Source organism: Anomaloglossus baeobatrachus, chromosome 10 (assembly GCF_048569485.1).
Source record: "Anomaloglossus baeobatrachus isolate aAnoBae1 chromosome 10, aAnoBae1.hap1, whole genome shotgun sequence".
In the NCBI taxonomy this organism is placed as follows: domain Eukaryota; kingdom Metazoa; phylum Chordata; class Amphibia; order Anura; family Aromobatidae; genus Anomaloglossus; species Anomaloglossus baeobatrachus.
Window position 1 is genome coordinate 930,466 of NC_134362.1, and position 10,329 is coordinate 940,794.

Genomic DNA, 10,329 nt, shown 5'->3' on the forward strand with positions numbered 1-10,329 from the left:
AGTCCGGGATGCGCTCTCTGACCCCTCTGGGCTGGAGTCCGGGGTGCGCTCTCTGCCGCCCTCTGGGCTGGAGTCCGGGATGCGCTCTCTGACCCCTCTGGGATGGAGTCCGGGGTGCGCTCTCTGGGCTGGAGTCCGGGGTGCGCTCTCTGGTGCCCTCTGTGCTGGAGTCCGGGGTGCGCTCTCTGCCGCCCTCTGGGCTGGAGTCCGGGGTGCTCTCTCTGGTGCCCTCTGGGCTGGAGTCCGGGGTGCGCTCTCTGGTGCCCTCTGGGATGGAGTCCGGGGTGCGCTCTCTGCCGCCCTCTGGGATGGAGTCCGGGGTGCGCTCTCTGCCGCCCTCTGGGATGGAGTCCGGGGTGCGCTCTCTGCCGCCCTCTGGGATGGAGTCCGGGGTGCGCTCTCTGCCGCCCTCTGGGATGGAGTCCGGGGTGCGCTCTCTGCCGCCCTCTGGGATGGAGTCCGGGGTGCGCTCTCTGCCGCCCTCTGGGATGGAGTCCGGGGTGCGCTCTCTGCCGCCCTCTGGGATGGAGTCCGGGGTGCGCTCTCTGGTGCCCTCTGGGCTGGAGTCCGGGGTGCGCTCTCTGGTGCCCTCTGGGCTGGAGTCCGGGGTGCTCTCTCTGACCCCTCTGGGCTGGAGTCCGGGGTGCGCCCTCTGGGCTGGAGTCCGGGGTGCGCTCTCTGCCGCCCTCTGGGCTGGAGTCCGGGATGCGCTCTCTGACCCCTCTGGGCTGGAGTCCGGGGTGCGCTCTCTGCCGCCCTCTGGGCTGGAGTCCGGGATGCGCTCTCTGACCCCTCTGGGATGGAGTCCGGGGTGCGCTCTCTGGGCTGGAGTCCGGGGTGCGCTCTCTGGTGCCCTCTGGGCTTGAGTCCGGGGTGCGCTCTCTGCCGCCCTCTGGGCTGGAGTCCGGGGTGCGCTCTCTGACCCCTCTGTGCTTGAGTCCGGGATGCGCTCTCTGACCCCTCTGGGATGGAGTCCGGGGTGCGCTCTCTGGGCTGGAGTCCGGGGTGCGCTCTCTGGTGCCCTCTGGGCTTGAGTCCGGGGTGCGCTCTCTGCCGCCCTCTGGGCTGGAGTCCGGGGTGCGCTCTCTGACCCCTCTGGGCTGTAGTCCGGGATGCGCTCTCTGACCCCTCTGTGCTGGAGTCCGGGATGCGCTCTGGTGCTGAAAGGACAGCGGCTTGTGTAAAAAAGACAGCAGTACAACTGCGTTCACCACTGCCCTAAGACGGAGCCTGGGTTCTGCTCTGGTGCTGAAAGGACAGCGGCTCTGTGCAGAAAGGACAGTGAATCTGTGAACAAAGCCCCTCACCTGCAGGTCGCCTCAGGGTCTTCACGTGCTGGGAATCTTCCGGCAACAGGTATGTCAGGTTAACTTTAATGGGAATCGTGACGCCACTCTCGGTTGTTGCGGTCAGAGGGTGACCGCCACTGCAGTTTAGCGAGCGTCTGGGGCTGATGATAATTGCAGCTAAATGGTGTGGCCTCTCGAGAGTGAGGCCGGCCCCATGGGCTCAAGTGTAAGTGCGTAGTACCACAGGTCGTAGAAGAACTCACACAGAGTCCAGAAATGTCTTTCAGGGTTTTTACTCACTTTTTGTTGGTAGAGTGAGACAACCCGGGCGATGCTATGATGAACCAGGTGGAACTAGGTATCTCTCAGGCTGATATAGGGGTGACTGCTGACTCGCCTTCCTAGCACCTTTGTTTCGGACCACCCCTGACTTTAAGTATATCGTGGAATGCGTCCAGGGAAGTCGCGACTGCCTTTCTCGCCTTTCTGACAAGTTTGCTGACAGCGTGGACCAAGGATAAGATGGCCTCAGGCTCGATCCTCCTTATGGGCCCCCTCGTTGCTGTTGATGCTGCGGGTTCTGTGATGGTTGGTGTGGGACTTATTGTCCACCCCACCGGCAGGTTTAGTATGTAGTTAAACTTGAGCCTACTTCGAGAACCCGTTTCCCCTGCGTGCCTAGCCCTCCAGAAGTCTCCGTACACGACCAGCTGGTTCCCTCAGTATCCTCCAGACTAGCTAATTTCCCCAGCGTCTTTCCTTCCAGCTTCTGGTGACTGAACTCCCCCGCCAGCAGCCACTACAGGTGCAGGGTCTGACTGGTGTCCGCTCACTTGCGTCTGCACCTCAGACTCGGCTGCTCCACTCCTACTCCTTTGACTGCCACTGCACACTCCCTTCTCCAGTCCCACTACTCCACCACTAGCTGGGATGCGAGGCCTACGCCCCCTTCCTGGGTCTGCCCAGGGGTCCCCTCTAAACTGTGTGTGTTTATATCCTGGGTACTTCATGTCTGTGCGTACACACCCTAGTCCGCCTTTGGGATTACCTGTTTGTACTGACTCAGCATGGGGTGCAGTACTCAGTGGTGCCTGACCAGGTCAGGGGCGCCACAGATCCATGCAACTGCACTCTCTGCCGCCCTGGAGTACGGGGTGCACTCTCTGCCACCTTCTGTGCAGGAGTCCGGGACTCCGCTCTCTGCCTCCTCTGTGCAGGAGTCCGGGGTGCGCTCTCCGCCACCCTCTGTGCAGGAGTCCGGGGTGCGCTCTCTGCCGCCCTCTGTGCAGGAGTCCGGGGTGCGCTTTCTGCCTCCCTTTGTGCAGGACTCCAGGGCTCCGATCTCCGCCGCCCTCTGTGCAGGAGTCCGGTGCTGTGCTCTCTGCCCCCTCTGTGCTGGAGTCCAAAGTGTGCTCTATGTGCCCTCTAATCTGGAGTCTGGGGTGCCCTTTCTGCCCCCTCTGTGCTGTACTCCGGGGTGCGCTCTCTGCTCCCTCTGTGCTGGAGTCCGGGATGCGCTCTCTACCGACCTCTGTGCTGTAGTCCGGGGTGTGTTCTCTGCCCCCTCTGAGCTGGGAGTCCGGGGGGTGCGCTCTCTGCCCCCTCTGAGCTGGGAGTCCGGGGGGGTGCGCTCTCTGCCCCCTCTGAGCTGGAGTCCAGGGTGTGCTCTCTGCCTCCCTCTGTGCTGTAGTTCGGGGGGTGGGCTCTCTGCCCCCTCTGAGCTGGAGTTCGGGGGGTGCGCTCTCTGCCCCCTCTGAGCTGGAGTTCAGGGGGTGCGCTCTCTGCCCCCTCTGAGCTGGAGTTCAGGGGGTGCGCTCTCTGCCCCCTCTGAGCTGGAGTTCAGGGGGTGCGCTCTCTGCCCCCTCTGTGCTGGAGTCCGGGGTGCACTCTCTGCCCCCTCTGTGCTGGAGTCCGGGGTGCGCTTTCCGCCACCCTCTGTGCTGGAGTCCGGGTTGCACTCTGGTGCTGAAAGGACAGCGGCTCTGTGCAGAAAGGACAGTGGATCCATGCAAATGCACTCTATGCCGCCCTGAAATCCGGGGTGCGCTCTCTGCCGCCCTCTGTGCTGGAGTCTGGTGCTGCGCTCTCCGCCACCCTCTGTGCAGGGGTCCAGGGTGCGCTCTCCGCCTCCCTCTGTGCTGTAGTCCGGGGTGCGCTCTCCGCCTCCCTCTGTGCTGGAGTCTGGGGTGCTCTTTCTACCCCCTCTGTGCTGTAGTCTGGGGTGCGCTCTCCGCCACCCTCTGTACTGGAGTCCAGGATGCGTTCTGGTGCTGAAAGGTCAGTGGCTTGTGTAGAAAGGACAGCAGTGCAACTGCGTTCACCACCGCCCTAAGACGGAGCCTGGGTTGTGCTCTGGTGATGAGAGGACAGCGGCTCTGTGCAGAAAGGACAGTGGATCAATGCAACTGCACTCTCTGCGGCCCTGGAGTCTGGGGTGCGCTCTCTGCCACCTTCTCTGCTGGTGTCTGGATGCGCTCTTCACCACCCTCTGTGCAGGAGTCTGGGACTGCGCTCTACTGCATCATCTCTGCAGGACTCTGAGGCTCCCTCTCCGCCGCCCTCAGTCCAGGGTGCGTTCTACTCCATCCTCTGTGCAGGAGTCCGGGGTGCGCTCTCTGCCCCCTCTGTGCTGGAGTCCGGGGTGCGCTCTCTACCACCCTCTGTGCTGGAGTCCGGGGTGCGCTCTCTACCACCCTCTGTGCTGGAGTCCGGGGTGTGCTCTCTGCCGCTCTCTGTGCAGGAGTCCGTGGTGCGCTCTCCGACGCCCTCTGTGCTGGAGTCTGGGGCTCCGCTCTCTGCTCCCTCTGTTCTAGAGCCTGGGGTGCGCTCTCTGCCCACTCTGGGCTGGAGTCCGGGGGGGTGCGCTCTCTGCCCTCTGTGCTGAAGTCTGGGGTGCACTCTCTGCCCCCTCTGTGCTGGAGTCCGGGATGCGCTCTGGTGCTGAAAGGTCAGTGGCTTGTGTAGAAAGGACAGCAGTGCAACTGCATTCACCAGCACCCTAAGAAGGAGCCTGGACTGTGCTCTGGTGCTGAAAGGACAGTGGCTCTGAGCAGAAAGGACAGTGGATCCATGCAACTTCACTCTCTGCCGCCCTGGAGTCCGGGGTGCGCTCTCTGCCACCTTCTGTGCTGGAGTCTGGGTGCGCTCTTCGCCACCCTCTGTGCAAGAGTCTGGGGCTGCGCTCTCTTCCGCCCTCTGTGCAAGAGTCTGGGGCTGCGCTCTCTTCCACCCTCTGTGCAGGAGTTTGGGGCTGCGCTCTACGTCGCCCTCTGTGCTGGAGTCCGCTGCTCTGCTCTCCGCTACCCTCTGTGCTGGAGTCCGGGGCTGCGCTGTCCGCCACCCTCTGTGCTGGAGTCTGGGATGCGCTCTCCGCCGCCCTCTGTGCTGGACTCCGGTGCTACGCTCTCTTCCCCCTCTGTGCTGGAGTCCGGGGCAGCGCTCTCCGCCATCCTGTGTGCTGGAGTCCGGGGCTGCGCTCTCTGCCCCCTCTGTGCTGAAATCCAGGGTGCGCTCTACTCCATCCTCTGTGCAGGAGTCCGGGGTGCGCTCTCTGCCCTCTGTGTTGGAGTCCGGGGTGCGCTCTCTGCCCCCTTTGTGCTGGAGTTCGGGATGTGCTCTCTCTCTGCCCCCTCTGTGCTGGAGTCCGGGGTGCTCTCTCTGCCCTCTCTGTGCTGGAGTCTGGGGTGTGCTCTCTGCCACCCTCTGTGCTGGAGTCTGGGGTGCGCTCTCCGCCACCCACTGTGCAGGAGTCCGGGGTGCGCTCTCCACCGCCCTCTGTGCAGGAGTCTGGAGTGCGCTCTCTGCCACCCTCTGTGCTGGAGTCCGGGGTGTGCTCTCCGTATCCCTCTATGCTTGAGTTCGGAGTGCGCTCTCCACCGCCCTCTGTGCAGGGGTCCAGAGGGCGCTCTCTGCCGCCTTCTGTGCTGGAGTCCGGGGTGTGTTCTCTGCTGCTCTCTGTGCTGGAGTCCAGGGCTCTGCTCTCCGCCACCCACTGTGCAGGAGTCCAGGGTGTGCTCTCCACCGCCCTCTGTGCTGGAGTCTGGGGTGCGCTCTCCGCCATCCTCTGTGCTGGAGTCTGGGGTGTACTCTCTGCCCCCTCTGTGCTAGAGCCCGGGGTGCTCTCTCTGCCCTCTCTGTGCTGGAGTCCGGGACGCGCTCTCTACCACCCTTTGTGCTGTAGTCCATGGTGGGCTCTCTGCCCCCACTGTGCTGGAGTTCGAGGTGCGCTCTCTACCGCCCTATGTGCTGTAGTGTGGGGTGCGCTCTGGTGCTGAAAAGACAGCGGCTTGTGTAGAAAGGACAGCAGTGCAACTGCGTTCACCAGCACCCTAAGATGGAGCCTGGGTTGTGCTCTGGTGCTGAAAGGACAGCGGCTCTGTGCAGAAAGGACAGTGGATCCATGCAACTGCACTCTCAGCGGCCCTGGAGTCCAGGGTGCGCTCTCTGCCACCTTCTGTGCTGGAGTCTGGGGGTGCGCTCTTCGCCACCTTCTGTGCAAGAGTCTGGGGGTGCGCTCTTCGCCACCTTCTGTGCAAGAGTCTGGGGCTGCGCTCTCCTCCACCCTCTGTGCTGGAGTCCAGGGTGCGCTCTCCGCCACCCTCTGTGCTGGAGTCCAGGGTGCGCTCTCCGCCACCCTCTGTGCTGGAGTCCAGGGTGCGCTCTCCGCCACCCTCTGTGCTGGAGTCCAGGGTGCGCTCTCCGCCACCCTCTGTGCTGGAGTCCAGGGTGCGCTCTCCGCCACCCTCTGTGCTGGAGTCCAGGGTGCGCTCTCCGCCACCCTCTGTGCTGGAGTCCAGGGTGCGCTCTCCGCCACCCTCTGTGCTGGAGTCCAGGGTGCGCTCTCCGCCACCCTCTGTGCAGGAGTCCAGGGTGCGCTCTCCGCCACCCTCTGTGCAGGAGTCCGGGGCTCCGCTCTCCACCACCCTCTGTGCTGGAGTCCGGGGCTCCGCTCTCCACCACCCTCTGTGCTGGAGTCCGGGGCTCCGCTCTCCACCACCCTCTGTGCTGGAGTCCGGGGCTCCGCTCTCCACCACCCTCTGTGCTGGAGTCCGGGGCTCCGCTCTCCACCACCCTCTGTGCTGGAGTCCAGGGCTGCGCTCTCTGCCCCCTCTGTGCTGTAGTCCAGGGCTGCGCTCTCTGCCCCCTCTGTGCTGTAGTCCAGGGCTGCGCTCTCTGCCCCCTCTGTGCTGGAGTCCGGGGTGCGCTCTCTGCCCCCTCTGTGCTGGAGTCCGGGGTGCGCTCTCTGCCGCCCTCTGTGCTGGAGTCCGGGGTGCGCTCTCTGCCGCCCTCTGTGCTGGAGTCCGGGGTGCGCTCTCTGCCGCCCTCTGTGCTGGAGTCCGGGGTGCGCTCTCTGCCGCCCTCTGTGCTGGAGTCCGGGGTGCGCTCTCTGCCGCCCTCTGTGCTGGAGTCCGGGGTGCGCTCTCTGCCGCCCTCTGTGCTGGAGTCCGGGGTGCGCTCTCTGCCGCCCTCTGTGCTGGAGTCCGGGGTGCGCTCTCTGCCGCCCTCTGTGCTGGAGTCCGGGGTGCGCTCTCTGCCGCCCTCTGTGCTGGAGTCCGGGGTGCGCTCTCTGCCGCCCTCTGTGCTGGAGTCCGGGGTGCGCTCTCTGCCGCCCTCTGTGCTGGAGTCCGGGGTGCGCTCTCTGCCGCCCTCTGTGCTGGAGTCCGGGGTGCGCTCTCTGCCGCCCTCTGTGCTGGAGTCCGGGGTGCGCTCTCTGCCGCCCTCTGTGCTGGAGTCCGGGGTGCGCTCTCTGCCGCCCTCTGTGCTGGAGTCCGGGGTGCGCTCTCTGCCGCCCTCTGTGCTGGAGTCCGGGTTGCGCTCTCTGCCGCCCTCTGTGCTGGAGTCCGGGTTGCGCTCTCTGCCGCCCTCTGTGTTGGAGTCGGGGATGTGCTCTGTGCTGGAGACCGGGGTGCGCTCTTTGCTGCCCTCTGTGCTGTAGACCGGGGTGCGCTCTCTGCCACCCTCTGTGCTGTAGACCGGGGTGCGCTCTCTGCCCCCTCTGTGCTGGAGTACGAGGTGCGCTCTCTGCCCCTTCTGTGCTGGAGTCCGGGGTGAGCTCTCTGCCGCCCTCTGTGCTGGAGTCCAGGGCTCCGCTCTTGACCACCCACTGTGCAGGATTTTGGGGTGCGCTGTCCACCGCCCTCTGTTCAGGAGTCCGGAGTGCGCTCTCTGCCGCCTTCTGTTCTGGAGTCTGGGGTGCGTTCTCTGCCGCCCTCTGTGCTGGAGTTCAGGGCTGCACTCTCCGCCACCCTCTGTGCTGGACTCCGGGGTGCGCTCTCTGTGCTGGAGACCAGGGTGCGCTCTCTGCCGCCCTCTGTACTGGAGTCTAGAGTGCGCTCTCTGCTGCCCTCTATGCTGGAGTCCGGGGTGCGCTCTCTGCCCCTTCCGTGCTGGGGTCCGGGGTGCGCTCACTGCCGCCTTCTATGCTGGAGTCCCGGGTGCGCTCTCTGCCCCCTCTGTGCTGTAGTCCGGGGTGCGCTCTGGTGCTGAATGGACAGCAGCTCTGTGCAGAAAGGACAGTGGATCTGTAGCGCCACTGAAAAGCTCAGGGTGCTACAAGGTTCTGTATTCCCACAAGGATGCAGGGCCTACCCCCTTAGGGATCCAGAACCCCAGTGCCGGTAAGACCAAAAACCCAGGTAATCCTAGTTTTCTCCAGCAATCCCTCATACAATGGTACCTAGCTTGGGGTGGGACCATGGATGGCCGCCTATAAGTGGAGAGCCACTCCAGTCCACTAGTTGAACAGATGGGAGAGACAGACTGTGGAGAGTAGTCAAGAACACAGGAAGTCAGAAGGAGAAGGGAGACAGAGCAGTCAGTAGTCAGTTCAGAGTTGACTATGGAAGTGTAAAGGTGGAAGTGACTCAGGTCGACGGTGACCTGGTACCCAGGAGAGATAGTTGCTGGTGGAGTACTCCCGGAACTACGCACCGACGGGTTACAAGACCCTAGGACAGGAAAGAGCTTCAAGCCGACCTGTTAACACCTGCAAGGCAAAGGGGAGCATCAAGGACCTTGCTGACCCTAAAAAAAATCAGAAGACTCAGTAGCAAAGAGAGAGCCGGGGACAGGACAGAGATTCCATCCCGACAGGGTTCACGCTACCGTCAGTCGGACAGAGGTGGACAAACCATAAACCGGGGACCCCCAGTGTTCCATACCATGGAGACCCACTTACCAGAGACAGGTGCAGGGGAAGAGGGTACCAGAGAACCAGACTGGCACTTGAACGACGGGGACCTGAAGGCGAAACCAGCCGGCCTCCGGCTAACCAGTTAACCAGTTAACATCCAAGTGAGTAAACCAGTTGCACTGAATACCTGTCTGGACTCCTTCTGACGCCCACCGCACCATACACCTGCTGGTGCAATACCCTACTTGCGGAGGGACTACCATACTAGCTGCTAATACCATCAGCCCCAGTAGAGAAATTTTGCAGCGGCGGCTCCCTATACTTAGCCGCAACACCGCAAGTGGCGTCACATATGAACCTTATCCAATAATCGCCTGTAAATATCCCCATTACAAAAAGAGCCCAGGGCACGGAACTGGGTAACGGCCACCACTGTGACATTCCCAATAGAGACTCTGCCTGGAACCGAGTACCCCATATCTCTGGGTGCTACAACCCTTTTTCCTGGCACCACAAATAGGATTGAACTGGACCCGGTCAAACCGTGTGACGTGTGCCTTTAAGAACTGTATTATATGGACTGAACTTTATTGTTTGAGAATTTCCACCATTTTTGCTGTGAAAAATAACTGCGCCACAGCAGGCTAAAAGGTGCGAACAGAAAACCCCGCCCATGAATCCTGTAAACGCAGGCAGAAGGGGGCAATTACCTGACCCGGAAGTTCCCGAGGTGCTCCAGTCCCGAGAGAGTGGTAAAGAAAAACCAAGAGGGACTGGAAAAATTCAGGCACGTGATCCAGGAACGCAGCGGGCCCAGCTCCAGTAGATAGAGCAGCAGCACCCGGAGCCAGAGTGGTGGTACCAATTATGCCAATTACCCTGCCGTATGTCCCCAGAGCAGCGTGGCTGCCCCAATATGATGGCAAACCGGATGCCTTACCCGGGTTTAAAAAGAAAATCTGCACAGTGTTGGACATGTATGCAATGACCGGTAAACAAAGGACATCTGTTGTGCTGGGACAGTTGATGGGTGCAGCAGAACTGGAGGTAGAAACCTGGTCAGATGTGGATCGGGAATCTGTGTCCACCATCTTTGAAAAACTGAAGGCTACTTTTGAGACCTGCACAGAAGCAGAGCTGCAGATGGACTTTTATAATTGCAGGCAGCGGCTCCAGGATAAAGGAGGCTTCACACGCTGCGACATCGCTAATGCGAACTCGTTGGGGTCACGGAATTGGTGACGCACATGCGGCCGTATTAGCGATGCCGTTGCGTGTGACACCTATGAGCGATTTTGCATCGTCGCAAAAACGTGCAAAATCGTTCATCGGTGACATGGGGGTCCATTCTCAAAAATCGTTACTGCAGCAGTAACGAAGTTGTTCCTCGTTCCTGCGGCAGCACACATCGCTCCGTGTGACACCGCAGGAACGAGGAAGCTCTCCTTACCTGCCTCCCGGCCGCTATGCGGAAGGAAGGAGGTGGGCGGGATGTTACGTCCCGCTCATCTCCGCCCCTCCGCTTCTACTGGGCGGCGGTTCAGTGACGCAGCTGTGACGCTGAACGAACCGCCCCCTTAGAAAGGAGGCGGTTCGCCGGTCACAGAGACGTCGCCGGGCAGGTAAGTAGTGTGACGGTTCTGGGCAATGTTGTGTGGCACGGGCAGCGATTTGCCCGTGTCGCACAACAGATGGGGGCGGGTACCCACACTAGCGATATCGGTACAGATATCACAGCGTGTAAAGCAGCCTTAACATGAGAGACTATGCGTTAAGATTGCAAGCTGCATTACGGGCTCTGAAACACATAGATCCATTGATAACCAGGCAGGAAACAAAATGCTGGTTGAACAATGTCTGCAGGGATTGCAATCCGTAGAGAAACCGCAAACAACTGCAACTCTGGTC